The sequence below is a fragment of the Emys orbicularis genome, chromosome 21 (genome assembly GCF_028017835.1).
Source record: "Emys orbicularis isolate rEmyOrb1 chromosome 21, rEmyOrb1.hap1, whole genome shotgun sequence".
Classification (NCBI taxonomy): domain Eukaryota; kingdom Metazoa; phylum Chordata; order Testudines; family Emydidae; genus Emys; species Emys orbicularis.
In genome coordinates, this window is record NC_088703.1 from 6,395,165 (window position 1) to 6,419,832 (window position 24,668).

The 24,668-nt window shown below is 56.6% G+C and overlaps 1 protein-coding gene across 1 annotated transcript in view; it reads right to left on the reverse strand.

Annotated features, from left to right (window-relative positions):
* The window catches only part of LOC135893305 (zinc finger protein 883-like), a 222,162-nt gene that overhangs the window by 128,191 nt on the left and 69,303 nt on the right, over positions 1-24,668 (reverse strand). The window lies entirely within an intron of this gene.

Below are 24,668 nucleotides of genomic sequence, written 5' to 3' on the forward strand. Positions count from 1 at the left end.
TTACAGCACATACCCTGTACCCCATCCCATGCCCTGTACCCTGTATTGTACATACCCTGTGCCCCATCACACGCCCTGTATCTTGTACCCCATCCCATGCCCTGTACCCTGTATTGTACATACCCTGTGCCCCATCGCACGCCCTGTACCCTGTATTGTACATACCCTGTACCCCATCGCACGCCCTGTACCCTTTACCGCACATACCCTGTACCCCATCCCATGCCCTGTACCCTGTATTGTACATACCCTGTACCCCATCGCACACCCTGTACTCCATCGCACACCCTGTACCCTTTACTGCACATACCCTGTACCCCATCCCATGCCCTGTACCCTGTATTGTACATACCCTGTACCCCATCGCACGCCCTGTACTCCATCGCACACCCTGTACCCTTTACTGCACATACCCTGTACCCCATCCCATGCCCTGTACCCTGTATTGTACATACCCTGTACCCCATCACACGCCCTGTACTCCATCGCACACCCTGTACCCTTTACTGCACATACCCTGTACCCCATTGCATGCCCTGTACTCCATCGCACGCCCTGTACCCTGTATTGTACATACCCTGTACCCCATCACACGCCCTGTACTCTGTACCGCACATACAGTAACTCCTCACTTAACATTGTAGTTCTGTTCCCGAAAAATGCGACTTTAAGCGAAACGATGTTAAGCGAATCCAATTTCCCCGTAAGAATTAATGCAAATGGGGGGTTAGGTTCCAGGGAAATTTTTTTCACCAGACAAAAGACTATATTATATATATATACACCCACACACAGTATAAGTTTCAAACAAACAGTTTAATACTGGTACACAGTGATGATGATTGTGAAGCTTGGTTGAGGTGGAGGAGTCAGAAGGTGGGATATTTCCCAGGGAATGCCTTACTGCTAAATGATGAACTAGCAATTGGCTGAGCCCTCAAGGGTTAACTCTCACACTTTACAAGGCAGCAGGAATGGAGGGAGGGGAGACAGAGACACACACCGTATGTGTGAGAGAGAGAGATGCGCATTTCCCCTTTAAGTACACTGCCTTGTTAATTGATCAGCTTGCCCTGACATTACCCCCCCCCCCTTCATCCCCTCCCCCCACACAGCAAGCAGGAGGCTCGGGGAGCAGCTCCAAAGCAGAGGGCAGGAGCAGCACACGGCAGTGGGGGGAGGGACAGCTGAACTGCCGGCAATTGGTAGCCTGCTGGGTAGCTGCTGCACAGGGAACTTAGGGGAGCGGGGAGCTGATAGGGGGGCTGCCGGTCCACCCTGGTTCCAAGCCCCCACCCGCTAGCTGCAACGGGCTGCTCTTCCTGCAAGCAGTGGACAAAGCAGGCAGCTGCCAAACGACCTTAGAAGGGAGCACTGCACAACTTTAAACGAGCATGTTCCCTAATTGATCAGCAACGAAACAATATTAACTGGGACGACTAAGTGAGGAGTTACTGTACCCTGTACCCCCTCCCATGCCCTGTACTCCATTGCACGCCCTGTACCCCATATCATAGAAGATCAGGGTTGGAAGAGACCTCCGGAGGTCATCTAGTCCAACCCCCTGCTCAAACCAGTTCCAACACCAACTAAATCATCCCAGCCTTAGAGATTGAGTACATTAGCTTTTTCCACATCCTCTGTCACTAGGTTGCCTCCCTCATTCAGTAAGGGGCCCACACTTTCCTTGACTTTCTTCTTGTTGCTAACATACCTGAAGAAACCCTTCTTGTTACTCTTAACATCTCTTGCTAGCTGCAACTCCAAGTGTGATTTGGCCTTCCTGATTTCACTCCTGCACGCCTGAGCAATATTTTTATTCTCCTCCCTGGTCATTTGTCCAATCTTCCACTTCTTGTAAGCTTCTTTTTTGTGTTTAAGATCAGCAAGGATTTCACCACTAAGCCAAGCTGGTCGCCTGCCATATTTACTATTCTTTCTACACATCGGGATGGTTTGTTCCTGCAACCTCAATAAGGATTCATTAAAATACAGCCAGCTCTCCTGGACTCCTTTCCCCCTCATGTTATTCTCCCAGGGGATCCTGCCCATCAGTTCCCTGAGGGAGTCAAAGTCTGCTTTTCTGAAGTCCAGGGTCCGTATTCTGCTGCTCTCCTTTCTTCTCATTTCTTAGAGGTTTTTAAGGTCAGGCTTGACAAAGCCCTGGCTGGGATGATTTAGTTGGGGATTGGTCCTGCTTAGAGCAGGGGGTTGGACTAGATGACCTCCTGAGGTCCCTTCCAACCCTGATATTCTATGATTCAGCCAGGGCTTTGTCAAGCTACGGATGGAGATTCCACCACCTCCCTAGGTAACCCATTCCAGTGCTTCACCACCCTCCTAGTGAAACTAATATCCAACCTAGACCTCCTGCACTGCAACTTGAGACCATTGCTCCTTGTTCTGTCATCTGCCACCACTGAGAACAGCCGAGCTCCATCCTCTTTAGAACCCCCCTTCAGGTAGTTGAAGGCTGCTATCAAATCCCCCCTCATTCTTCTCTTCTGCAGACTAAATAACCCCAGTTCCCTCAGCCTCTCCTCATAAGTCATGTGCCTCAGCCCCCTAATCATTTTTGTTGCCCTCTGCTGGACTCTCTCCAATTTGTCCACATCCCTTCTGTAGTGGGGGCCCAAAACTGGACGCAATACTCTAGATGTGGCCTCACCAGTGCCGAATAGAGGGGAATAATCACTTCCCTCGATTGGCTGGCAATGCTACAACTAATGCAGCCCAATATGCCATTAGCCTTCTTGGCAACAAGGGCACACTGCTGACTCATATCCAGCTTCTCATCCACTGTAATCCCCAGGTCCTTTTCTGCAGAACTGCTGCTTAGCAGTTGGTCCCCAGCCTGTAGCGGTGCATGGGATTCTTCCGTCCTAAGTGCAGGACTCTGCACTTGTCCTTTTTGAACCTCATCTGATTTGTTTTGGCCCCATCCTCCAATTTGTCTAGGTCACTCTGGACCCTAACCCTACCCTCCAGGATACCTACCTCACCCCCCAGCTTAGTGTCATCCGTGAACTTGCTGAGGGTGCAATCCATCCCATCATCCAGATCATTAATGAAGATGTTGAACAAAACCGACCCCAGAACCGATCACTGCGGGCACTCTGCTTGATACCGGCTGCCAACTAGACATCGAGCCATTGATCACTACCTGTTGAGCCCGACGATCTAGCCAGCTTTCTATCCACCTTGTAGTCCATTCAGCCAATCCATACTTCTTTAACTTGCTGGCAAGAACACTGTGGGAGACCGTATCAAAAGCTTTGCTAAAGTCAAGGTATATCATGACCACCACTTTCCCCATATCTCATCATAGAAGGCAATCAGGTTGGTCAGGCATGACTTGCCCTTGGTGAGTCCATGTTGACTGTTCCTGATCACCTTCCTCTCCTCCAAGTGCTTCAAAATGGATTCCTTGAGAACCTGCTCCATAATTTTTACAGTGATTGAGGTGAGGCTGACCGGTCTGTAGGTCCCCAGATTCTCCTTCTTCCCTTTTTTAAAGATGGACACTACTATATTTGCCTTTTTCCAATCGTCTAGGCCCTCCCCCGATCACCAGGAGTTTTCAAAGATAATAGCCAATGAGTCTGCAATCACATCAGCCAACTCCCTCAGCACCCTTGGATGCAGTGCATCCGGCCCCATGGACTTGTGCATGTCCAGCTTTTCTAAATACTCCTTAACCTGTTCTTTCACCATTGAGGGCTGCTCACCTCCTCCCCATGCTGTGCTTCCCAGTGCAGCAATCTGGGAGCTGACCTTGTCTGTGAAGACTGAGGCAAAAAAAGCATTGAGTAAGAACATAAGAACGGCCATACTGGGTCAGACCATCTAGCCCAGCATCCTGTCTTCCGACAGTGGCCAATGCCAGGTGCCCCAGAGGGAATGAACAGAACAGATAATCCTCAAGTGATCCATCCCGTCACCCATTCCCAGCTTCTGGCAAACAGAGGCTAACAGCCATTGATGGACCTATCCTCCATGAATGTATCTAGTTCTTTTTTGAACCCTATTATAGTCTTGGCCTTCACAACATCCTCTGGCAAGGAGTTCCACAGGTTGACTGTGCGTTGTGTGAAAAAATACTTCCTTTTGTTTGTCTTAAAACCTGCTGCCTATTAATTTCATTTGGTGGCCCCTAGTTCTTGTGTTATGAGATGGAGTAAATAACACTTCCTTATTTACTGTCTCTATACCTCTCATGATTTTATAGACCTCTACCATATCCCCCCTTAGTCGCATCTTTTCCAAACTGAAAAGTCCCAATCTTATTAATCTCTCCTTATACATCAGCTGTTCCATACTGATACTAGTCTGCTATGTGTTCTTTGGGAACCAGGGTGCAGTATCTAGCCTGTCTGACACCCCACCACCACCAGCCTCTGCTTAAACCAAAACCCATCAGAGAAAAGACTTGCAGAGAGCAGTGAAGGGCGCTGGGAGACACACCTAGACCCCTCCTGACAAGGGTGACAAGAACAAAGACATCTCCATTAGCATACAGAATGGAGAACAGAGAACCGCACTGAACTCTGGGACCAGAAAAGCAGGGAAGCACTGCATCTGGGGAATCTCTGCTCCAGATGTTAATGAACCCAGGCCTGCACACACCCAGCTCAGCAGTTATCAGACCAATTCTAGTAATGAATCCTTGATTGATATCCAAAATACTGAAGCTGCCTAATTGCATTGTGAGCTCCCTGGAAGGAATATGATCCATAGCCAAGAGTGATCAGCTCCTGTTGACTCAAGGGTTTTCTTTAGGCTAGACATCAGTTTACCCATACACAAATCTAGTGTTCTCCCTTGAACCATTGTATTTTCTCTACAAAAACCCCAGCCTATGCCCAAGTAAGTGTTCTGATGCTTGGATCCAAACTCTCCATCAGTTCCACAGGAACTCCATCTTCTCCTGACTGATCGTGCTGCAGGGCCTCCCAGAGTGGGGGGCAAGTGGGGCAATTTGCCCCAGACCCCGCAGGGGCCCCCATGAGAGTTTTCCGGGCCCCCCAGAGCGGGTCCTTCACTCGTTCTGGGGGCCCCGGAAAACTCTCGTGGGGGCCCGGGCCCCCGGAGCGAGTGAAGGACCCGCTGCCGAAGACCCGGAGCTTCTTCCGCTCCAGGTCTTCGGCAGCGGGGGGTCCTTCCCCTCCGGGACCTGCCGCCGAAGTGCCCCGAAGACCCGCGGCGGGGGATCCTTCCGCCCCGGGACCCGCCGCCGAAGTGCTGGGTCTTCGGCGGCAATTCGGCGGCGGGGGGTCCTTCCGCTCCAGGTCTTCGGCGGCAGGGGGCCGAAGTGCCCGAGTGGAAGGACCCCCGCCGCTGAAGACCCCAGGCCCCCTGAATCCTCTGGGTGGCCATGGGTGCTGGGGGCTCTGCCTGCCTCCAGCACTCAGGACCCTGAGCTACCACGATCACCTGGGAACCCCGACCAGTTCAAGCCTCATGGAGTGGGTGAGATCCCTCCCTCTCTCTCTCTCTGTTTTCTTTTCTACCTCAGGTATTAACCTTTAATAATGTAACTGAGGGGTTGGCAACCTTTCAGAAGCGGTGTGCCGAGTCTTCATTTATTCATTCTAATTAAAGGTTTCGCGTGCCTGTCATACATTTTAACGTTTTTAGAAGGTCTCTTTCTGTAAGTCTATAATATATAACTAAACTAGTGTTGTATGTAAAGTAAATAAGGTTTTTAAAAAGTTTAAGAAGCTTCATTTAAAAATTAAATTAAAACGCCGAGCCCCCCGGACTGGACCCGGGCAGTGTGAGTGCCACAGAAACTCAGCTCACGTGCCACAGGCTGCCTACCCCGGATTTAACTGTTCTGTTGGTTTAGCCTCCTTGTGTAGTGATCACTAGTATTCAATAAATAACTTTTATGGCTAAGTTGGTTGCTTCCCTCCCACTCTCTCTGAACTTTACTCTTTTGTGGTTTTGGCTTCCCCATTTATTCTGCAGCGACGCTCCTCTTACCTAAGCTAAAGATCCCTGCAGCGCCCAAAAATCCTGTGGGGTTTGCTCATCAAGTGGGTTACTACCAGTATAATTGTGACGTGAGAGTGGGGATAGGGACGTGCTGAACCTATGACATACAAGGGTGGCAGCTTGGAAGTGCTGCTCGACCCAGACTACTGAGTCCAGGGGCATATAAGGGTGACAGCCTGGAAGTGCTGTTCGACCCGGCCTGCTCTGGCTTACTTACTCTGTTCCGGTGCAGTACCTGTGGCAGCTTGAAAGTGCTGCTTGGCCCAGCGGCATATAAGGGGGTCAACTTGAGAGGTGCTGATTGACCAGGTCCACTCAGACTTGCTCTGGTGTGTGTGGGAGGGTGTGGGGTGCGGGTGTGTGTGTGTGTGTTCATCTGATTCTGGGGCTGGAGGAACCCAGCCCTGGGGAACCTAGGTCCTGCAGGATAGCTCCATTGGGAGGGGACTTGTAGAAGGGAGAAGTAGAGCTCCATATGAACACATGTGACACAAGCAGTACATGACAGGTTTCAGAGTAGCAGCCGTGTTAGTCTGTATCCGCAAAAAGAACAGGAGTACTTGTGGCACCTTAGAGACTAACAAATTTATTAGAGCATAAGCTTATATATGCATCCGAAGAAGTGGGTTGTAGCCCACGAAAGCTTATGCTCTAATAAATTTGTTAGTCTCTAAGGTGCCACAAGTACTCCTGTTCTTTAAGCAGTACATGGATAGAATTACAGAACACCCCCCCCCCCGCCCCCGAAGAGTAACCCTAATAAATGAGCGTACCCCAAAGTAACAGGCAAATCTGGTAACAATACCCCTAATCATTTTTGTTGCCCTTTTCTGAACCTTTTCCAATTCCAATATATCTTTGAGATAGGGCGACCACATCTGTACTCAGTATTCGAGATGTGGGCATACCATGGATTTATATAGAGGCAATATGATATTTTCTGTCTTATTCTCTATCCCTTTCTTAATGATTCCCAACATTCTGTTCACTTTTTTGACTGCCGCTGCACACTGAGTGGATGTTTTCAGAGAACTATCCATAATGACTGAACATCTAAATCCACTATATCCCCCTTGTCCACATGCTTGCTGACCCCCTCAAAGAATTCTAGTAGATTGGTGAGGCATGATTTCCCTTTACTATAACCATATTGACTATTCCCCAACAAATTACAGTATGTTCATCTGTGTCTGACAATTTTGTTCTTTACTATAGTTTCAACCAGTTTGCCCAGTACTGAAGTCAGGCTTACCAGCCTGTAATTGCCAGGATCGCCTCTGGAGCCCTTTTTAAAAATTGGTTCACATTAACTATCCTCCAGTCATTAGGTACAGAAGCTGATTTAAATGATAGGTTACAGACTACAGTTAGTAGTCCTGCAATTTCACATCTGAGTTCCTTCCGAACTCTTGGGTGATACCATCTGGCCCTGGTGACTTATTACTGTTTAGTTTATCAATTTGTTCCAAAACCTCCTCTAATGACACCTCAATCTGGGACAGTTCCTCAGATTTGTCATCTAAAAAGAATGGCTCAGGTTTGGGAATCTCCCTCACCTCCTCAACCGTGAAGACCAATGCAAACAATTCATTTAGTTTCTCTGCAATGGCCTTATCATCCTTGAGTGCTCCTTTAGCATCTCGATCGTCCAGTGGCCCCACTGGTTGTTTAGCAGACTTCCTGCTTCTGATGTACTTAAAAAAAATTTTACTGTTACTTTTTGAGTCTTTGGCTAACTGTTCTTCAAATTCTTCTTTGGCCTTCCTAATTTTATTATATTATATTATATATATATATATATATATATTTAAGTACTTCAGCTTTTTCCATATCAAAAGGGTCCCACACTTTCCCCGACCTTCTTCTTGTTGCTAACGTACCTGTAGAAACCCTTCTTGTTACCCTTCACATCCCTTGCTAGCTGCAACTCCAATTGTGCCTTGGCCTTCCTGATTACACCCCTGCATGCTCCAGCAATATTTTTATACTCCTCCCTAGTCATCTGTCCAAGTTTCCACTTCTTGTAAGCTTCCTTTTTGTGTTTAAGCTCACTGAAGATTTCTCTGTTAAGCCAAGCTGGTCCCCTGCCATATTTGCTATTCTCTCTGCACATTGGGATGGTTTGTTCCTGCAACCTCAATAAGGCTTCTTTAAAATACAGCCAGCTCTCCTGGACTCCTTGCCCCCTCATATTAGCCTGTACGGACCCTGTATCGCACACCCTGTACCCTGTTTCACACATGCCCTGTATCCCATTGCAAACCCTGTACCCTGTATTGCATGCCCCGTGCCCCATCCCACATGCCAGGTACCCCATCCCACGCCCACCATACCCATCACACCATGTACCCCCCATGCACACCCATCCCATGTGCCCCCACCCCATGCCATGCCATGCCACACTCCTGTCCCACGCCAGGCAACCCTCCACCAATACCAATACACGCTGCTATGCACAGTCCGTACACACAAGCAGGACCACTTCCTTCCTGGGCTTTAGTTGTATCCAGAATCAACTCTGGGTCAACTGATACATTTTCAACCATCATAGGCTGACAGGCTTTTTCTGTCTGCTCTACAAACAGAAAAGAGCTGGGAAAACATTCCCCTTTAACAACCAAACAGCTTGGGATCTCATTTCCCTTGTCCCAACATGCAGGGCTGTTCACGGACAATTGCCTGGAGATCAGGATAGCTCTAGTCATAGGCAAGTCATTACCCCTACCAGACACAGGAACGTTTCCTTCACTGTCACAATTCTCCACACTGGTGACAGGTAAGGTCTAGGGACATTCATGTTCCACACACCTGGCCTTCCCAAACTGCTGATTAGACAAAGCCATCAGCTCACAAGGCTGCTTAGGCTCATCTAAACTTTCTTTGCCTTAGAATCATAGAATATCAGGGTTGGAAGGGACCTCAGGAGGTCAATCTAGTCCAACCCCCTGCTCAAAGCAGGACCAATCCCCAGACAGAGTTTTGCCCCAAATCCCTAAATGGCCCCCTCAAGGATTGAACTCACAACCCTTGGTTTAGCAGGCCAATGCTCAAACCACTGAGCTATCCCTTCCCCCTCCCTTAACAGATAAACTGCTGTTTTCCACAAATAGTGTCTTATTACACTGAGCTACTTTCAGCACATCACTTTTACCTGGGTCAGACTCACTTTCCCAAGCTTTACTAGCCAACAATGTATCACTCACCAAGACTGTATCCTTTCCTTCCTCAGCTGGGGGGGCTTTAACCTGATCACCAACTTTAATTTGCTCTAGAGAAACATCTTCCTGAGCCCTATCTAGGGTGACCAGACAGCAAATGTGAAAAATCAGGACAGGGGGTGGGGGGTAATAGGAGCCTATATAAGAAAAAGACCCACAAATCGGGACTGTCCCTATAAAATCGGGACATCTGGTCACCCTGGCCCTAGCTAATGCCAGATTCACTTCTGAGATACCAGACAAACACTCAGAAATGTTTTCCACATCTGCCCTGCTTCTTTGCACAGACAAACAGCCATCTTCTTCAGACAAACATTTGGAGAAACCCTCCATAGGCAAATCTTGCCCCTAGTAGAAACAGGTTCAGGATTGTTTCTTTCCTGGGACTGGTTTATGTCACCAACATGAGTGAACAAAGCTTTAATATCATCCCCAATCAAAAGATTCTTAGGCAATAACTTCTTACACCAGCTATAACTTCACATTTAACACCAATCCAATCAAGATGGATTCTGGCTAAAGGCACATTTACAGCAAACTCATAGAGGATTACAATATTCACCCTCTTATCTGCAGCCGGCTCTGGCTTTTTGGGCGCCCCAAGCAAAAAAAAACAAAAACAAAAAACGGAGCGGCCAGAACGGCAAAGCAAAAAAAAAACCCTGCGGCGCGGCCGGAGCGCGGGTGCAGGGGGACCGGCTGGGGGGGGGGGAGGGGGAGGGAGCGGGCGGGAGAGAGAGAGAAGGGGGCAGCCAGGGCTACAGCAGGGGCGCTGCCACGCGGCCCCTCCCGCTGCGCCGCCTCCTACCGCCTGCCGCGAGGGCTCCGCTCCGGTCGGCGGGGAGGGAAAGAAGAGGACTGCCCTGCAGGGCGCTCTGGTTCTCCGCGCCGCCGCCCCGGTTCTCCGCGCCGCCACCCCCTACAGCCGGAGCGGAACAAGAACAAAACAAAACAAAAGCGGCCGTGCCGCCCTAGGATTGGGCAGAATACCGCCTCCAACAATCTGCCGCCCCAACCACCAGCTTGCTCAGCTAGTGCCTGGAGCCGGCCCTGCTTATCTGGTAAATAATTTTCCTCTTTGATAAGATCTGCTTTAACAAGAGTGAGGTTAGAAGCTGTAATTTGCCCTAAGCAGCTTTTACCATTGACTTTTACTTTCTCTGGACAAGTTATGGGGTCACCTTCACCTGAGCTCACAGTAAAAGCATCTACATAAAAGGTGGCAGTGTTGGGGTAAATTTGGTTACACACAGTTAACTGCTTAGAGTCAAACAACCTACCAACGTTGTTACAAACTGGATAGATTCTATCCCCAGCTCTGTTGTTGAGAGGAGCTGGCTTTCCAGGATGATACAGTCAGTTCCTGTTGTTCCTTTATTCTCTTGAGTTGGAGCTTAAATCTGTCCACTTCTGCCTTAGCTTCTAGTTCTGCAATCGAATATCTGCCATTCTTTGTTCCTGTTCAAAACACAGCCGTTCTCTCTCAGCAGCTTCTCCTTCCAGATCCGCTAGTTTTTACTTTTGTTCACATTCTAACTGCTGGTTTCTGCAAGCATTTTCGCTGGGTCTGCTTCTTTATCACTGGCAAATAGGGTGACCAGATGTCCTGATTTTATAGGGACAGTCCCGATATTTGAGGCTCTTTTTTATATAGAGGCCTACTACCCCCCACCCCATCCCGACTTTTCACACTTGCTATCTGATCATCCTACTGGCAATGAACAGATTTTTCAGTTCCTGCCCTGGGGCCTTTTTCTTAAAAGACCACGCTCCCCGTACGCACAATTCTCCCAGGCGTTTTCTGTCAGGATCTTGATCATGGGTCTGCCTCTCTGATCACTGTGACTGATTTTTAACTGTTAAACTCTCCAATATCAAAATTAAATGTTGACAAGTGTGTGGTTCTGATCCCAAAACCCAGTTAACCCGTGGTAACAAGGACTGGTGCCCATGCCGGGGGGGGGGGAGGGGGAGGGCTAGGATCGCCCAGGCAACTGTCAGTCGGGCTTCCCTAACTTGTCTTTGCCCCCTCCACAGCCAGAGCTTCTCATCCAGAACCTCGGATGGAGTCACCGATGGCCTTGGCTCCCAACATGAATCAAGTCTCAGCAAATCCACCGTTGGCTCTAGTTCAAACCTGCAAGTGACCCGTGTCCCAGGCTGCAGGGGAAGAGGAACCCCCCCAGGGCCTCTGCCAATCTGACCTGGGGGGAAATTCCTGCCTTACCCCACCTCTGGCGCTCAGACCCACCAGCCAGAGAGCTGGGAAAGGATTCCCCGTAGTAGCTCAGAGACCTCCCCATCTAGCGCCCCATGTCCAGCCACTGGGAATATTTGCTAAGAGCAGACAAAGTCCCCTTCCCCCTCCTCCCCCACCATCAACCTCCTGGTCCCCTCCTCTTCTCCCCCCCCATCAGCCTCATCATCCCTTCTCCCTCCCCCTCCCCGCCAAGCCTCTTCATCCCCTCCCCTCCCATTGACCTCATGGTCCCCACCTGTCCCATCAATCTCATCGTCCCTTCCCCCTGCCTCAGCCTTATCGTCCCTTCCCCCGCACACATCAGCCTCATGGTCCCTTCCCCTGCCCCCCCCCCCCCATCAGCCTTATGGTCCCCTCCCCTCTCATCAACCTCATGGTTCCCACCTGTCCCATCAACCTCATCATCCCCCCTCCATCAACCTCATCGTCCCATCCCTCCCTGCCCCCCCCATCAGCCTCCTTGTCTCCTCCCCGCCCCCCCACATCAGCCTCATCGTCCCCTCCCCTCCATTTCTGAGGTTTGGATTTGGCTTTGAAAAGACAGAGATAAAAACAAAATCTTGTATGTGCATCTGTCCCTGTTCCACCCCGCCCCCCGGGCTGTCTCGTGGGTAGGTTTGAACCCTGACCCTTCAGCACCATCACCCAGACTGCGGGCACTGGCACGTCAGGACTAGCTGTTATCTCTGAGGGGAGAAGTGCTAGGTACACAGGCTGGCCGGGGCACCCAACCCAGCTGTCTCTCTTCCCCACCCCCAAGGAGGGGGCTCCTACCCCATTTGGTGCTCCCTGGGGAGATGGGACGCTGGTGGAGGGAGAAGCCTGGGCCCAGGGGTTCCCAGCGCAGTGTCCGGTGGGGGTGCGAGCCCAGCCTGGGAACGTTCACTGATTCTGGCACTGCCCACGTTTCCCACAGGAGCCAGGCCTGGGCCACGTGGGAAGTGTTTGCGGCAGGTGTGAATTTAAAGTGACCCACTCAGACGGTGCCATCCCTGGGGACGCTCTTCATGCCCACCCAGCTCTTGTCAACAGTCAGTTTCAATGTGCTTTCCAAAGCAGGTTGGTGTCATTATCCCCAGGTGGGGAAACTGAGGCACTGAGGGGCAAAGTGACTTGCCCAGGGTAACACAGCAGGCCAGTGGCAGAGCCAGGAACAGGACTGAGTCTATCCACGAGGCTACGCTGAGCATGTCGTCTCTGTATCCCTGCTCCACATGGGTTCAGGGCCGATTTTAACCAGCCCAGTTGGGCGCAGCGACACTGGGACAAAGGGGCCGTATACCCAGAATGCTCCCTCCCCGTCCAGCGTGGCAACAGCTCTGCCAGTCCCAGCACGTTATCCCAGTGAAACTGCCCTCGCCCTAGCAGGGCTGGATGGCTTTCACTACACTGGGACGAGTTTCGGGTGTAGACAAGCCCTGAGCTCATGTCCCTGGGGAAGGGGGTTGAGCTAAACCCAACCCAGGCGCTTTACCTCAGTGTCAGTGGGGGGGTGAGGGAGGGGACGGACTCCGCAAGGGCCATTCTGGGCCATTTCCCCGGCCAGGCAGGGCCTAGTTACACCTGTAGAACTGGTCGGACTCTCCCACCTAGACAAGGGTCAGCCACATGGGAAGGGAATTTCCTGGGACAAAGCAAAGGCCCAAGGGGGGCGTTCAGCTGAACAGCAAAGATCTGCTGCAAACACTGGAGGGGGGAGCGCAGGTCACAAGAATTCCTTTTAATGGAGTGAGAGAGACAAACTAAATATACTGACACAGCCCCGCCCAACACCTCTCCGCACCCCCCAGCCCCCTTTCCACGCCCTCCTCTCCGCACCCCCCCACACCTCCAGCCCGCAGAGGTACACGGCGGACTCAGACTCGGAACTAGAGCTGCCCCACCGGGGAGGTGGATTCCTTCCAACCCCTTTCACGGACGCTCATCACCACCGGACCCAGCACAGCTGCAGCCTCCCTATGCACCTCAACTGCACAACCGGGAGGCTGAGCCCCCCACCCCACCCCCAGGGTCTGGGCGAACTTTCAGACAACAGCGGTTCTAGTAACCCTAGTACGGGGCTTCTCGACCCTCGAGCTCCAAGCCCCTTGCCTGGGCAGGAGCACCCCCCATTTCGCCCAGGGCAGGAGCACCCAGATGGAGGCCCGGAGGGGGAGTTGCTTGCCCAGAAGTTGGGCGGCTGGGCAAGGCCCAGTGGCAAAGAGAACTGGATTCCATGGGGACTGATCCCCCCTCACCCCCACTTCTGCCAGGGCTGTTGGTGAGAGGCAGACAGGGTGACAGCCATGCCCAGGGCAGTGCCCCCTGGCCCCCACTTCTGCCAGGGCTGTTGGTGAGGGGCAGACAGGGTGCCAGCCATGCCCAGGGCAGTGCCTGGCAAGTTTGGCCTGCTGGGGGAGGCTGACAAGCACTGGGTGACTGCTCCGCAGGGGCGACCCACAGGCTCTCCCTGCCCTTTGAGTGCCCAGGGGCCAGGGAACGCTGGGGGGAGCTGAGCTCTGCTCCATTGCCAAGGGAAATGCCCCCCTCCCCCACTCTGTAGGCAGCCAAGACGAAAGCGAAACTGCTGCTCCCTGGGAGCAGAGCAAACACCCCGGGGGCCCCAGCCACCCAGGGGAGAAAGGGCTTCTGCAAGCCGGTGCCCACCTGTCCTGAAGCCAGCAGATTGACACCCGAGTGCCAGGCCTGACAGGACTTTGCCCTGCTCTGCCAGCAGGCTCCGCAGTGGCCTTGAGCAAAGCCCAGCCCTGGGGAGAAGGGTGGAGGGAGGAGGCTTCTCCGGGCACTGACTGCATCAGGGTCCAGCACAGGCTAATTTATGGTGATGCCAGCTGACAGCCTGGCCGCACGCAAAGCCATAGCCCAGCTGGCCACGGCTCCCCGTCAGCCCAGCCACGCTCCTGGCCCTCGCCTTCTGAAGCCACTTACCCCAGGAACCCTGGCAGGAGAGCGGGCACTGGTGTACGTGGCCGTGCGATGGGGAAGGCACCAATGGACCGAACTCCTTGTGCTTGGCACTGGACCACTGAGCCAGCACCCAGCCCCCCCGAACTCCCTCCCGCACCCCCCAGCCAGCACGCAGCCCCCCTGAACTCCCTCCCACACCCCCAGCCAGCACACAGCCCCCCCAAAACTCCCTCCTGCACCCTCCAGCCAGCACCCAGCCCCCCCGAACTCCCTCCCGCACCCCCCAGCCAGCACACAGCCCCCCTGAACTCCCTCCCACACCCCCAGCCAGCACACAGCCCCCCCAAAACTCCCTCCTGCACCCTCCAGCCAGCACCCAGCCCCCCCGAACTCCCTCCCGCACCCCCCAGCCAGCACACAGCCCCCCTGAACTCCCTCCCACACCCCCAGCCAGCACACAGCCCCCCCAAAACTCCCTCCTGCACCCTCCAGCCAGCACCCAGCCCCCCCGAACTCCCTCCCGCACCCCCCAGCCAGCACACAGCCCCCCTGAACCCCGCTCCCGCATCCTCCAGCCAGCACACAGCCCCCCCGAACTCCTTCCCACACCCCCCAGCCAGCACACAGCCCCCCTGAACTCCCTCCCGCACCCCCAGCCAGCACACAGCCCCCCTGAACTCCCTCCCGCACCCCCCAGCCAGCACACAGCCCCCCTGAACCCCACTCCCGCATCCCCCAGCCAGCACACAGCCCCCCTGAACCCCGCTCCCGCATCCCCCAGCCAGCACACAGCCCCCCTGAACCCCGCTCCCACACCCTCCAGCCAGCACACAGCCCCCCTGAACTCCCTCCCGCACCCCCAGCCAGCACACAGCCCCCTGAACCCCCTCCCGCACCCCCAGCCAGCACACAGCCCCCCTGAACTCCCTCCCGCACCCCCAGCCAGCACACAGCCCCCCCAAAACTCCCTCCCGCACCCCCAGCCACCACACAGCCCCCCTGAACTCCCTCCCGCACCCCCAGCCAGCACACAGCCCCCCCAAAACTCCCTCCCGCACCCCCCAGCCAGCACACAGCCCCTCTCAACCCCAACCAAAACAGACCCCCCCCACACAGGTCCAGGCCGGCACAGAGCCCCCGCACCCAGCGCCCCCCGGGGAGCCCCCAGCCCGACAATGGGACCCGATCCGGGGCTGGACGCGCCCCGGTGCCCCGCCCTCCCCGGACCCCCGGGCTGCAGCAGCCGCACGGACCGTGCCAGGGCGCGAGCCCCGAGAACCCGCCGGTGCTGGGGGAAGCTCCCGGGCACCCCGAGCCCTGGGCAGCTGCAACCCCCCGGCCCGGTCCCCCGGGAGCCCAGCGCGGGTGTGGCCCTGCGGCGGTCCCCGCGGCCCCAAGCCCCGCCCCGGGCAGCGCGGAGCCGGTACCTGAGGCTGCATCGCGCTGCTGACAGCGGCCCCCACGGCCCGGGCCCCCCGCGTCCGCCTCGGCAGGTGGCCACCCCTCGCCACCGTCCCTTTGACCGCTGGGGCGGGGCGAGCAGCTCCGGGAACTCCTGGGCAACAGGCCGGCCCCGCCCTCCCTTGGGGCAGGACAGGGGCGGGTAGCAGCCGGCGCTGAGCCGCCTGGGGCTATGGGGCAGAGAGCTGTGGGCACTGAGCCGTCTGGGCTATGGGGCAGGACAGGGGCAGAGAGCAGCCATCACTGAGCCACCTGGGCTATGGGGCGGGTAGCACCCTGCACTGAGCCACGTCGGGCTATGGGGCGGGTAGCAGCCTGCACTGAGCCACGTCGGGCTATGGGGCGGGTAGCACCCTGCACTGAGCCACGTCGGGCTATGGGGCGGGTAGCACCCTGCACTGAGCCACGTCGGGCTATGGGGCGGGACGGGTGAGGAGCCGCCCGCACTGAGCCACATAATGGTGTGAGCATGCACACAAACACACACATATGCATGGACACCGTTGTATGCTCATGTGGACATGCCCAGGGCACACACACAAACATGCCACATGCTCATGTACACACACCTGCACCCAGACACCCCCCTCTCCCCCCCCCCCCCCAGGAGCTGGATGCAGCTGCTGCGGGAGGCTGGGCCCTGCCAATGCCCTGCCCCTGAGCCAGGCTGTCTCCAGCCGCTCTCACCTCCCGCTTGTGTGGGTGTTTGTTGGGGCGGGGGGGTGTAGGGCCCATCGCTGGTACTGGAGCCCTGCAAATGGGAATGCCCTTCATGCCCCTGGAGGGGAGAAGCCTCACTGGCCCCAACACAGCCCCCAGCCGGGCCAGGCTCAGCTGCCCCCAGATCCAAAGGGGCCCTCGATTTGGGGTGCAGGTGGCTGGGACCTTGGCTGATTTTGCAGGGTCGTCTCCCCATGCTCGGGTGCCCACGTCTGGAGAGCGTCCCCGGGGCAGGCTGGACCAGCCCTGAATTCCTCACAAGGGAGGGTCGGAGCCAGAGTCTGAGCCCCGGGTATGCACACCGGCATGATAAGATCTGCACAACCTTGGTGTCCTTTCTGTTTTCCAACAAGGTGCCATCTCTTGGGAACGCTTGGCTCAAAGAACCCCAGATTGTAGAGTGACCAGATAGCAAGTGTGTAAAAGCGGGACAGGAGGTGGGGGGTAATAGGCACCTATATAAGAAAAAGCCCCAAATATCAGGACTGTCCCTATAAAATCGGGACATCTGGTCACCCTACCAGATTGGGACCATTCCCCTCTCAGAGCTGGAGCAACCCGGGCTCCCAGCCCCCCACTCTAACCAGCAGACCCCCACACCGCTCTCAGAGCTGGGGCCAGAACCCAGGAGTCCTGGCTCTGAGCCCTCCTCCTTTAACCAATTGACCCCACTTCCCTAAGCCAAGAAAGGAACCCGGTTGTCCTGATTCCAGAGCTGTGCCTGCTCTAACCACTAGACTCCACTCCCCTCCCAGAGCTGGGTAGGGACCCCCCTGCACCCATAGGGCACAGCCATCGAGTCAGCCTGTGGATTTTAGAGCATGTAGAAAACCCAGCTGGTGAACAGCAAGGAGCCTAGAGTAGGACGGGCCCTTCCCAGCCCCTTCTTGCCCATCCCTGGAGCTAAGGCTGTGTCTAAACTGCCACTTTTGGTGCTAAAACTTGAGTCATGCAGGGGTGTAAGAAAACAGTATAGACAGCACTTTATCACCAGAAGCCGCACTCCCGGCGATAAAGCTACCACTCCTTGTTCGGGGTGGTTATTTTTTATCACCGGGAGAGCTCTCCCCTGGCAATAAAGCGTGACTACATTGCCCAGGTCACAGCACTGCCACGGCCGCGCTGTAACAGAGGCAGTGTAGACAGGCACCGAAGCAGGCCCCACGTCTGCGCCCTTTGCTCGGGGCAGGCAGCGCTCCAGGCTCTGCTTGTTCTGACTCACTCCCATGGGGTTACGGCTCAGCGGCCAGCAAAGCTCTCCAGGGAAATGGAGCGAACCCGTTTTCCAGGCCAAATCCAGACCCCCACCCCAGCCCTGTGGGGTTCAACACCCCAGGGTGCCCCCTGGAGGCCTCTAGACAAAGGGGGAGCCAGGCCACCCCTCTGCAGCCCCCTGCCTGGCTCAGATGCCAGCTGTGCCCAGGCCAGCAATGAGGCCAGCAATGAGCAGTGCCCCTGTTGTGCCTGGTGCCACGCAGGTCCTGAGGCTGGGAGCCCTGCCCAGAGGCTGCCCCCTGCAGTAGGACAGGAGCCATCCTGGCATGGCGGTGGGACCCTGGGGGGCAGGGAGCCCGTGAGTCACATCCCCAAGCTCCGGAGGCGCCGGCTGAGACCAGGAAATGACCCCCAGGCCGGAGGGCTGCAGACGGCAGGAAACGGGTCTGGATCCCTCTGCGCTGAACTGGCAGCCCAGGCAGGAGCGGGGGAGGGGGCAGCATGTGCGGCCCCCGATCGCAGCACACAGGGCCCGGGCAGCAGGGCCTGGCAGCAGGTCAGAGCTCATGTCCGCGGGAGGAAGGACTGGGGTCTGGCAGCTCAAGAAAGAGCTGGGGAGCCCGGACTCCTGGGTTCTACCCTCGGCTCTGGAAGGGGAGTGGGGTCTAGTGGTCAGAGCAGGGAAGTGGGAGCCAGCACTCCTGGTTCTATCTCCAGCTTTGGGAGGGGAGTGGGGTCTAGCGTACGTCTACACGGCAAAAATAACCTCGCAGCAACGAGTCCTAGCGCCCAGGTCAATTTACTCCGGCTATGGGGCTAAAAATAGCCATGTAGACTCTGAGCCCCACCCACCTCCCTGGGAGTCAGACGACGCTGCTGTTCTTGTCCTCACAGTCCAAGCCCCGTGAGCTGGGGTCTGACTCACGGCTGCAGCGTTTGTTCTTTGCAATGTAGACCTACCCTGATGGGTTACAGCAGGGGGCAGGGACAGGACTCCTGGGTCTCCCCCCACCCACTGCCCATTTGCCTTGCTTTGCAATCTGCAGCAACCCTCTGCATGAGGGACAGGAGTTAATGCTTCAGACCCGCTCCCTCAGGGCACCCTGGCACCTCTGCTGAAAGGTGCCTGGCAGGGCTTGGGTTGTTGGGCCTGCTGGGGGCTGAGAGCCGAGGAGTTGTTCCTCACCCCAGAGCCTGCAGGGAGCCCAGCCGTCTGACTGTTCTCATTGCCATGCCAGCTGGCAGCTTTCTGAGCGAGTCTGGACACCCCACACCGGTGGGGCAGGGGCACCCGCTCCTGCCGTCAGGCTGGCAGGCACATAGATGGTCCAGGACACCCAGCACTTTCCAGCCATGCAGGAGATGAAGGAGACCCCTGCACTGCGGAGCTGTCAATGGGGAGGGGCAGGGCACGGGGTATGGGAGTGGCTCTGGGGACAGCGACAGGGGCAGATTAGACATGGGCCAGGACTGGGGAGGCCCCCTTGGGGGAGGGACTGTCTGTCGTGTGTTTGTACAGCACCTAGCGCCATGGGAGAGGGGACTGATTTGAGGTCCTGGGGGCTACAGTATCACAGATCGTAATACAAATGTGCTCCCCCCACCCCTCTGCTCCCTGCCTAATCCCCACACACACACACACACATGCCCCAGTCACCTTCGCCCCCCCGCCCCCGACAGAGACCTCGCAGGGCGCCCAGAGAGAGGGGGGCAGACAGTGCATTTGGACGGGGTTAGATCCATACAGTAATTACCAGCAGCCAAAGCCAATGTCCCTGGAAGCTCTGCTCCCACGGCAGGGCGATGGGGGGGTTCCCCTCTGCACAGCATTGGAGCAAAATGCCAAAGGTCCAGGGACCAAACTCCCACAGAGTCTGGCCAAGTTGCATGGTGAGGAGAATTGAGGAAACACTGGGGTCTAGTGAAAATAACAGGAGTACTTGTGGCACCTTAGAGACTAACAAATTTATTAGAGCATAAGCTTTCGTGGGCTACAACCCACTTCTTCGGATGCATCTGGGGTCTAGTGGTTAGAGCAGGGGGCTGGGCGCCAGGACTCCTAGGTTCTATCCCTGGCGCTGGCAGTGGCTGGCCTTCTAGGGCCACAAGATTGGCAGGTGCCAGGTTTCCTGACTCTGTCTCTATCCTGCTGCAGGGGCCTGGGTGAGTCCCAGAGCCTGAGGCTCCCCCGGGGTCAAACTGCACTTTGGTGCTGGAGGGGGATGGGCAAAATTGGGGGAGAGAAGGGGGGAGCAGGGGGCAGAGAGACAATAGAGAGGGGTAGTTGGTGGGGATAGAGTGGGGGGGCAACAGAGGCATGGGGGGATGGGTGACAGATGGGAGAAGAGGGATGTGGGGGGAGGGACAGCCGGGGAGTGGGCAAGGGGGGCTGGATGGGCACAGGGGGGCATGGGGGTATGTGCAGTCCAGCAAATGCATGGACGGGGGAGGACCCATTTTCCCTTCCCGGGGTCCCAGTCCCACTGGGCCCCTCCCCCAGGGGTGTGGCACCAAGACATGGCCAGTAGGTCCAGCCCGGCCCCACCCCGCAGCGACTGGCCTGAGATCAGGAACCCCACGGCAGGGCTGGCTTGTGCCCATCTGCCCCGCCAGGGGAGCCCTGCTTGGACCACACCAGGACCAGGCTGCATTGGACTCGCCAGGATGGTGAAGGCAGCAGCTGGGCAGAGACTTGGCTCATTCCCATTTGCTTGGCACCAACAACTCCAGCCGGCTGGACACGTACGCAGCACCGGCTCCGGCTCCCCCAGCCGGCAGGGCACGTCCCCAGCACCGGCTCCGGCTCCCCCAGTCGGCAGGGCACGTACCCAGCACCGGCTCCCCCAGTCGGCAGGGCACATACCCAGCACTGGCACTGCAGCCTGCCCCAGCCCTGTGGCTCCCTGCTGTGAGGCTCACAGACACACAGAATGGGGGGGGGGTCTAGTGGTTAGAGCAGGGAGCTAAGCCACAGGACTCCAGGGTTCTGATTCCTGGCTTAGTCCCTGACCTGCTGTTTAGGGTGACCAGGTGTCCCGATTTTATAGGGACAGTCCCAATTTGGGGGGCTTTTTCTTATATAGGCTCCTATTACCCCCCACCCCCTGTCCCGATTTTTCACACTTGCTGTCTTCCCCTCCCCGTGCCTCAGTTTCTTCCCTCCAATGGGACCCCGGCGTCTGGGGATATTGGTGAAGTACTTTGGGCCCCTGGGCTGGCTGGAGTGAGAGCCGGGCAGCGGCGGCGGGGCGGGGGATGGGGATGGAGGCTCATGGGAGCGGGAGCCCCGCACACCCCCCTTACCGTGCTCTGAAGGGGACTCTGGGGCTCACTCCATCTCCTGCCTGCCGGGACCCCGCCGCACTGGCCAGTGGCTCCGCAGTGAGCTGGAAGCCCGGAGGAGATGGAGGGTGTCGGGAGGGGAGGGGGGGTTTCCTGAGAGGAAGCCCCTCCCTGCGGCCCTGGCTGGAAGCCTCCCACGCCGCAGCAGGGTCATCACCGGTTTCTTCTGGGCTGGGGAGACCGCGCCGGTATCTGTCCGGCGAGCGGCTCTCTCCCCACGCCCCAGGGGAGCGTCCGCTCCAGGGGGCTGGCATCAGGGTGGGGCTGCGGCTCTGGAGAGAGGCCAGCCGGGCTCCCAGGGAAAGAGCTGCTGTCGGGCCTGGGGCGGCAGAGAACGGGGGGCACCGGGGCTGGAGCACCCCAAGGGCTTCCAGGCACAGACCTGCCGCTCCCATAGGCGGCCGGTGAGATGGGCTCGTGGTGCCCGAGCACCAGGGAGATTCAGGGCTGGGGGCTGTGCTCCGCCAATCTCTGGAGCTGGGTCTCTGCCCTGCCTGGGGCGGGGGCGGGGGCGGGTCCCGCCCCCCCCCAGCTTCCCTGCCTGAAAGCAAACAGCCCGGGCCCCTCCCTTGCTTCTGCTTGGCTGCCGGCTGCCGCTGCTGGTGCCTACGGGCTATAGCACAAGCGCCTCGGGAGCGGGGGGGGCACAGTGCTTGGCAGCCTCCCCCCCCCCCGGCACCCACCTGGAGGAGCCGCCAAGGGGACTTCCAGCCGGGAGACGGACCTCTGGAGTGGACCTCGCTCACCTGAGCAGCTGCTGGGGCGTTGGTGAGTGTTTGACCCTGTGATCCACCCCGCGGCCCCCACTCCTGCCCCACGCTGGGCAAGGGGCAGCCCCATCCCCCACTAGGGTGACCAGACAGCAAGTGTGAAAAATCGGCACGGGGATGGGGGGTAATAGGAGCCTATATAAGAAAAAGACCCCAAAATCGGGACTGTCCCTATAAAATCGGGACATCTGGTCACCCTATCCCCCACCCCCAGTGAGGCTAGGGTGAGGGGCAGAAGGCTGCCGCAGGGGAGGAAGGAAGCCACATGTGATGGCAGTCCCCTCTCCCCCCCCCCCCCAGCACCCACCCACCGCAGGGAAGATGGGGGCTTCCTAGACCTGAGCGGCTGGGGGGAATTTTGTGACACCCTGCCCCCCCCCAGTCTGCAGTCCCCATCCTGCCCCATGCTGGGCAAGGGGGCAGCCCCATCCCCCCTGAGGCTATGGTGAGGGTAGCAGCAGGGAGGCCACACATGATGGCAACCCCCCGGGTACCCACCATAGGGGAGGCGAGGGGGCTTTCTGGACCTGAGAGAGGCCCTAGGAGCATGTGCAGTGACCGTGGTACAGAGTGAGTGTGCTGGGGGGGTGGGGAGGGAAGAGGAGGGGTCCCTTCCCCGGAGCTTGCTGCTGCCAGTGGGGGGTGAGTCCTCTCTGGCCCTAGCTCTGGGGCAGCCTGTCTGCACCCCAAGTTCCTTATCCCCAGCCCTGCCCCACCCCAGAGCCTGCGCCTCCAGTACCCCAACCCTGAGCCCCAGCCCTGAGCCCCCTCCTGCACTGTGAACCCCTCATCCCCAGCCCCACCCCAGAGCCCTCACCTGAGGGGAAAAACACGCAACTTAAAGTTGGTGGTCAGTTTGGAGTATCATTGTGTTTAGCACAATACTTGATTATTTTACACCCTTTAAAGTATATAACTGGTCGTATACAGGTGCTACGAAGTGGGAATGTGTTTAATGTTTTCTCTGAATACTGTGTGGGTGCCTCAGTTTCCCCTATGCATTTCTTAAGGATCTAGATGGTGGGAGAAGGGGGTGTGGTTGTTGTAGAGCCCTAGAGGGCCAGTGTGATGCTCTCTGCACAGAGAATGGCCGAAACCCTGTCTCCGGGCAATTGATGGCCTGGGCCGCTCTCCTGCAAGGTGCCAACTGAAGGTGTTGGAGAACAAAGGGATCAAGTGGCCTCCTAATGCCTGGAAAAGAGACAAAGGCCAGAGGAGGGAGTGTCAGTGCCTGTGCGGACTTCCGGGAAGCGCAGGCACTGACACTCCCTACTTCCGGGAAGCGCACGGTGTGGAAGGGGATGCTGGGATGCTCTGGAACCACTCCTTCAAAGCCAGTCAGGACTCTGGGGGAGCCTCCTCTCTCTGAGCAGACTGTCTCCAGGGCAAGAAGCTTATACAGCTTTGACCTTCCTGGGTTTGATCTTGGAGCATTCAGCATCCCCTTCCACACCGTGCGCTTCCCGCAGCGAGTCCGCCCAGGCGGGGTCCTGAGGCAGCCAGAGGTCCCTGCACCCCAACTCTGCAGTCAGACGTGACTCTCAGCCAGCCGGTAAAACAGAAGGTTTATTAGACGACAGGAACACAGAGCTTGTAGGTACAGAGAACAGGACCCCTCAGTCAGATCCATCTTGGGGGGTGGGGAGCCCAGACCCAAGTTCTGGGCCTCTCCCCATTTCCCCAGCCAGCTCCAAACTGAAACTCCCTCCTCTGGCCTTTGTGTCTCTTCCGGACAAGGAGGCCACCTGATCTCTTTGTCCCCAACACCTTCAGTTGACACCTTGCAGGGGAAACTGAGGCACCCACACCGTATTCAGAGAAAACATTAAGAACATTCCCACTTCATCACAACAGGTGCAACAAAATATAATACTGTATATTGAAGCAAGCAAGTGCTGCTTCTGACTTTCCACTTTTAATTGACCCTTGTAATCTTGTAGCGCCGACGCGCTGTAGCTTCATTTTATCCCAGCAACAAATTCTTGATGTGTAGGACCACTAATAATCAACAATGGATTTTTCCGATAGTGATATTGTGCAATAAAGAGAAACTTAAATGCTTCCAGCTTCCAGTCCATGTTTACACTATTTAATAAAATATATATATCGGCTTACAGGGCAGGAGCGGGGGGTCACCACCATTTTGGGCACCACCAAAAATTATACAAACCTGCCACCCCAGGTTCTCCAGCTCCCCCACCACAGCCACTGCCCCCAGGGGGCTCTGGAGCGGCCAGGCAGCTTGGCCTTGGGGCCATCCCCACCCAGGGTCCCTTCATGTGCCAGGTTGGCACAGAGGGGAGCAGCAACAGGGCCGGAGGGGGATCCTGGCACAGAATCCCAGCCAGAAACCTCTCCGGCTCCATCCTCAGACCAGTTCGAGTCTGTGCCCCCTGCTCCCGCTGGGAGGCTGGTCCAGACCCGCCCCCTCCGGGGGGTGACACCCATCCCTGGCCAGCTGATCCCAGCTGTGCTGGTGCCAACACTGTCCTTGCGTTTCACTAGCTCTGCACCCATCCTGGCGTTCACCCCCGCTCCGGGCAGCCCGCGCTGCCAGCCAAAGAGCCCAGCTGTGCCCATCTCCTGCTCTCCAATATGGTCATGACCGAGTGCCAAGGAGCCCAGCCCTGGCCCAGGACCCCGCTGTGCTCGGCGCTGTACAAACCCAGGACAAAGGCGCTCGTGGTTCCTGAACAGCCCAGCAGCCTGTCCCGGCACCCGCGCCAGGCTGAACCCCTCGTCCTTGAACCCAGGTAGCCAGTCGGGCACACGGGGTCC